The sequence below is a fragment of the Scyliorhinus torazame genome, chromosome 8, assembly GCF_047496885.1.
Source record: "Scyliorhinus torazame isolate Kashiwa2021f chromosome 8, sScyTor2.1, whole genome shotgun sequence".
In the NCBI taxonomy this organism is placed as follows: Eukaryota; Metazoa; Chordata; class Chondrichthyes; order Carcharhiniformes; family Scyliorhinidae; genus Scyliorhinus; species Scyliorhinus torazame.
The window spans coordinates 266,382,357-266,388,389 of record NC_092714.1 but is presented as its reverse complement, the minus strand read 5'-3'; the positions used below and the strand labels follow the sequence as shown (position 1 = coordinate 266,388,389).

Below are 6,033 nucleotides of genomic sequence, written 5' to 3'. Positions count from 1 at the left end.
AGATGGTGGAACCATTGGTTGTTTGAGAAAAGAAGTGTTCCTTTTTCAGAGTTCCAAAGCCAATGCGCAGAGTGGGTGGGGCAAGCCTTTAATCCATCTCCTTGCTTGCTCCAAAAACCAATTTAAATTCAGAATGCAATCCAATTCATGGTCCCCACAATAGAGACACAATCGAAAATGCTATCCAGGCATTTTCTCATTCGAGACACATTGGATATGGACAGCACGGTAGCACAGCAGTTAGCACGGTTGCTTCACAGCTCCAGGGTCCCAGGTTCGATTCTCGGTTTGGGTCACTGTCTGTGCGGGGTCTGCACGCTCTCCCAGTGTCTGCGTGGGTTTCCTCCGGGTGCTCCGGTTTCCTCCCACAAGTCCTGAAAGACGTGCTGTTCGGTGAATTGGACATTCTGAATTCTTCCTCAGTGTACCCGAACAGGTGCCGGAATGTGGCGACTAGGGGCTTTTCACAGTAACTTCATTGCAGTGTTAATGTAAGCCTACTTGTGACACTAATAAAGATTATTATTCAAGCTGACAAGAACAGGCAGTAAACCTGATCTCACATTTGATCCTACACTTGATCTTAGCCAATAGGCTGAGAAGTGATTGATGATGGTACCACTGCAGGGGGAGAACTTCCCAGCCATGTGCAAGTGGGTGTTGATAGGTGGGAGGCAGGTGTGTGTAATGCTACATTCTGAGAATAAACCTATGAGCACGAAAATGATTTGTATCTAGTTTTGCACTTCACCATCAGGTTTAGATCCATTTCACACTGTTCCCCAAGGGCCAGTCCTTTTAATTTTTATAAACAAGCTAGACTGGAAAGCAGGAAGAGGCACTGGGGAGTGAGGAGGATGGTTCGAGACTTTGGGGTGACAGGAGGGTGAACTGGACGGAAGCATAGAAGATGGAGCTCACTGTGGAGAAGTATGAAATGATGCATTTTGGAAAGACAAGAGACTATAGCTGTTACTAAAAATGTCAAACCGGGCTGGTTTAGCACAGGGCTAAAGAGCTGGCTTTTAAAGCAGACCAAGGCGGGCCAGCAGCACGGTTCAATTCCAGTACAGCCTCCCTGAACAGGCGCCGGAATATGGTGACTAGGGGCTTTTCACAGTAACTTCATTTGAAGCCTACTTGTGACAGTAAGCGATTTTCATTTCAAATAGCAAAGAAACTTTGGTGTCCATATACACAAATCCTCAAACACGGCAGGGCAGATCAATAAGGTGGTTAAAAAAGTATATGGGCTACTTAGGTTTATAAAGAAAGAAATAGAATATAAAAGCAAAGAAATGCTACTGCAACTTTATAGATCACTGGTTAAGCCTCCGTTGGAATATTGTGGACAGTTCTGGGCTCCGCATTTCAGGGAAGATGTAAAGGCCTTAGAACAGGGTAGAGTGGTGCTTTACCTGGGTGTCTCCAGGGACTTCAGTTACAAGGAGAGGTTGGAAAAGTTCCTTGGACTTGCAAAGTTTGAGAGGTAACTGAACAGAGGTGTTCAAGATGATGAGAAATTAGGATGGAGAGATAAAGAAAAACTATAGGGCGGGATTCCCCGATCCCCCGCCGGGCCAGAGAATCACCGGAGGGCGGCGTGAATCCCGCCCCCGCCAGCTGCCGAATTCTCCGGCGCCGGGGTTTTGACGGGGGCGGGAATCGCGCCGGTCAACGGCCGCTGGCAGCGCCCCCCCCCGGCGATTCTCCAGCCCGCAATGGACCAACCGTTTTAGGCCCGTCCCGCCGGCGTAAATTAGACCTGGTACTTACCGGCGGGACCTGGCTGTGCGGGTGGCCTAAGGGGTCCTCGGGGGGGGGCGCGGGGGGATCTGGCCCCGGGGGGTGCCCCCACGGTGGCCTGGCCCACGATCGGGGTCCATCGGGCTGCGGGCGGGTCGGTGCCGTGGGGGCACTCTTTTCCTCCGCGCGGCTGCTGTGGTCCTCCGCGATGGCCGACGCGGAGATGATCCCCCCCTGCGCATCCGCTGGGATGACGCCAGCACACACTGGCGCTCCCGCGCATGCGCCAACTGGCCGGTTGGCGCGGCGCCAACCCCGCCGGTGCCGGCCTAGCCCCTGAAGGTGCAGAGGATTCCACACCTTCCGGGCGGCCCGACGCCGGAGTGGTTCACGCCACTCCTCGGCGCCGGGACCGCCCGCCCCGCCGGGTAGGGGAGAATCCCGCCCACATTCTCTCTGGTGACTGGGTCACTAACCAGGGATCTTGATTCAGCCCAAAGGAAACGAGAAGATGAACGGTAAAGAGAGGGAATGAAACTGAGGAACCATTTAGTCAAGAAAGATAAGAAAGAAACCAGGAATTTATAGATTCCAAATTATTGGAATCTATAACTAAGGACAAAGTGATTGGCCAGATTAGATAGAGTTAACATGGATTTGTGAAGGATGAGTCAGTCAATCTAATTAATTTTTTGAACAATTAACGAAAGCACCGGACAGGGAATGTCTGGGGATGTAATTTATAAGGACTTTCAGAAAGTTTCACATCGGGATTGTTAGCTTAATTAAAACTCATGGAACTATCAATATAAAAGCAGGAGTAGATCATTCGGCCCCTTCAAATCTGCTCCGCCAGTCAATAAGTCCATGTCCAATCTGGCTCTGACCTCAACTCCACCTCCATGTCCCCCCCCCATAACCCTTGCCTCCCCATGTCTGTCAAAAAGCAGGTAAATCAGCCTTGAATAAATTCTGAGATTCAGGCCGTGACCTTCTGGACACACCGGAACAGCATCTCACCGCGGTGCAGCTTGGCCGGCGAAAGCCGGGAAATCCCGCTCCCGGGATCTACTCGGCTCACAACACCTCGCGAGATTCAACGCACTCTCGCGAGGCGTTGCAAGGGGAATCCTGCCCGCAATAGGCGGGATCAGTTTTGGGCAAATCTGCATATTAGAGCGAGGCAGTAAGCCTCACTCTAATGTGCAAGTTCCCGAGGTATCTGAGGCTTTGGGATTTCATCCCTCTACCTCGGGGACCTTGGGTGAGCGCTGTTTGTTACTGATCTCCACAAGCAAGGACCAGGTGGAATGGCACTTGTGGGGGTCTCCAAGGGGATCAGAGTCTCCAGCTGCATACCCTTTGCGCAGGGTAGTGCCCTGACACTGCTGGTGCTACCTGGGTACTCTGGCAGTGCCACCTGGGTGCCAGCCTGGCACTGTCAAGGTGGTACCGCTGATGTACCAAACGGGCATTTTTTGCACATGCGCGATTGGGCTGGGGTTGCCTGCCGTGGGTGTTGGGAGGGCTGGGGGACCCCGCCCCCCACTCATGTTGTGTTTGGGCTGGGGGGAGGTCGGGGATTTCATTTGCGGGCCTCGGAGATCGGGTAGCCATTTCAAAATGGCGTCGCGATCTCTTGCTACCATGGGGAATTCTGGCGAGCAGAGCTCCCCATTGTAGAATTCTATGAATTCTATGAAACTTACTCTATTGTCGTCCCTTTTGCAAACTTTATCCGCAAGCAGGTGCCTTTAATGGGATAATGCTGAACCCCAGTGCTGATACCGTGGGGAAGTGATGTCATTGTTGTTCAATGTTATTAGTCCCTGAGGTAGATGGAGGAGAATGGATTTAAACACTGCTAGAAATCACACTTTCACACAACGCTCAAAGTATTCATTAAAGGAAGAGGCCAATAAAGTACCCAGCTCTGATTCACCAAGTTATTCATCTGTCTCCAATCATTTGTGTACACATCATAAACAAACGTGCCCAGCTGTCATTTCCTGGCCAGCTACGATGCAGGGAAAATCAAACGTTCTCTTTCCACATCGGAGGTGCTCGTTCATCCCTGCCACTTTCTGGCACTGTGAGGAGGGGGTGCCAGTATGCAGAAGAGCCCTCAATGGCGCTCTGTGATTGGAAGAGAGCTGGGGGGTCATTCTGTGGGACCCAGCTTCTGCTAATAATTTCCTGGTATAAATGTTGTGCTCGTCAAGCTGTTAACGCGGCAGAGTGCAACATTTCTGTGATGAATGATATCTGTATACATATGTACCTTTAATGCGTAGGCCCCTTTAAGACCGGGCTTGGAACCCTGGGGGACTCCGCCTCCGGCTCCGCCCCCAGGAAGCTGTATATAAGGTTACGTTCAGTAGGCAGCGTGCAGTGAGCACACTTCTCGGCAGCTGTCTGGTTCTCTGGTAATTAAAGCCTTTGTATTATCAAACTCCTCTCCTGAGTCTTAATGGAGGGTATCTCAATTTCTTCACCCAGTGTTGGCAGCGCGTGGTCAGGGAATGCCAGATACCAAAAGGATTGCCCTCCAGCCTCCAATGGTGGCAGAAAAAGCAATTAGGGACACCGCGCGGCCATCAGGCCGCCAGGCAAATGCACGTTGTCGCCTTTCTTTCTCCTGCATTCACTCGAGGTGACAAGTTGAGGCTCCCACCGGTGTCCATACCACAGCCTCAGACAGGCCAGAGGAATCACAAAATAAGCTGGAGGGGCCGAATGGCCTACTCCTGTTCCTATATTTCGAAAGGTTGGATTTTTTTTTAAAAAACCAGGAGATGGGGGAAGGGCGAGAGGGAAAGACAATTTCATATGCTCACAACATTCCACAAAAAAACGTTAAAAGGGAAAATTCCAGCTAATTTTGACGAGTACTTAAAATTCTGTGGCAGCATTACTTTACTTTTCCCCTGTGACGGGAACTGATTTTGCTGCAGCCTTAACAATGTAATCTAGTTACTGTTCAAATGTAACAACAGCGCTTAGTCAGTGCTGTGTTTTTATATTGTAATCTCCTGCTAATATAAAAGGCAAAATCTTGTGACCCTTAATTGCAACACTATTTATTCAGGTGCCCAGAAATTCTGTCGACTGTTAGTACAGTCACATCATTTACCTCTGCGCTCGGTCAAAGCTGACAGCGAACAGTTTGGGATATGATTTAATGAAATATTTGGGCTAATCTTTTATTATTTCTGTATCTTGAAAGTTAGAGTTTCGCTTCTCTGCCAGCACACCAACTTGCGCTGTTCGCCAATCAGCTGAAGAAATAGCCCTCACCTTACTTTCACAGCAGCTGTGAAGTGTCCCTCCAATTCACCCCCTCAAAACATTTTTCCTGAATGTCTTTCCTCTGGTGTCCTGGAGGTGCTAATTCCTGGTTTGGGATACACTTCCAAAGACATCTGCAGTCCGCTGACGCCTTAACCAAACGGCCCATCTTTCATTCGTCAATCTGGGATCGTGACTCCTCGTAAACACATCCAGCCAGTTCCAGCCCAGCTGGAGCACAAGACACAAATAAGAGCAAGCTGCTGTGGGATGCGTGCCTGCTGGCTGTTTGGCCAGGGGGAGGGGGTGGGGGGTCATCACAGCCAAAAACCAGGGGGAGGGGGGTCATCACAGCCAAAAACCAGGGGGAGGGGGGTCATCACAGCCAAAAACCAGGGGGAAGGGGGGGGGGGTCATCACAGCCAAAAACCAACCATCGACCTCTTCCTCCTATAGCTGAGGTACACTAACTCAGTCAATATCCATCGTCAATATCCATAAATCGACAGTGAGAAATCACGGGTATTAAATCCCACACTGCTGATGTGGAGGTAAATCCTAACACCTTCTCTGAGATAATGTAAGGCATGGCTGTCTAACCTTACAGCACCTACAGAAATTAATTGAATATTTTTGAAATAGCTTCCCCCTCTCCCTCCGGCTGTCTCCCTTATTATGGAAACTCCTTCAGCGCTTGCCACTACTGACTAATTTACATCAGTCAGGATTTACATTTTCTTCAGGGGGAACATGTCTTTTTTATTCTTTCACAAGACGTGGGAGTTTGTGGCAAAACCCACATCTCAGAATTGTCCATCTCTAATTGCCCTTGAGAAGGTGGTGCTGAGCTGCCTTCTTGAGCCGCTGCAGTCCATGTGGTGTAGGTACACCCACAGTGCTGTTAGGGAAGGAGTTCCACGATTTTGATTCAGCGGCAGTGAAGGAACGGCGATAGAGTTCAAAGTCAGGATGGTGTGTGGCTCTGACGGGTCCTTGCAT

General features: G+C 50.1%; 1 pseudogene; it reads right to left on the bottom strand.

The window, feature by feature from the left end:
• Nucleotides 1–451: 451 nt before the first annotated feature.
• Nucleotides 452–607, bottom strand: LOC140428996 (U2 spliceosomal RNA; annotated as a pseudogene).
• Between the last annotated feature and the right edge of the window lie 5,426 nt (nucleotides 608–6,033).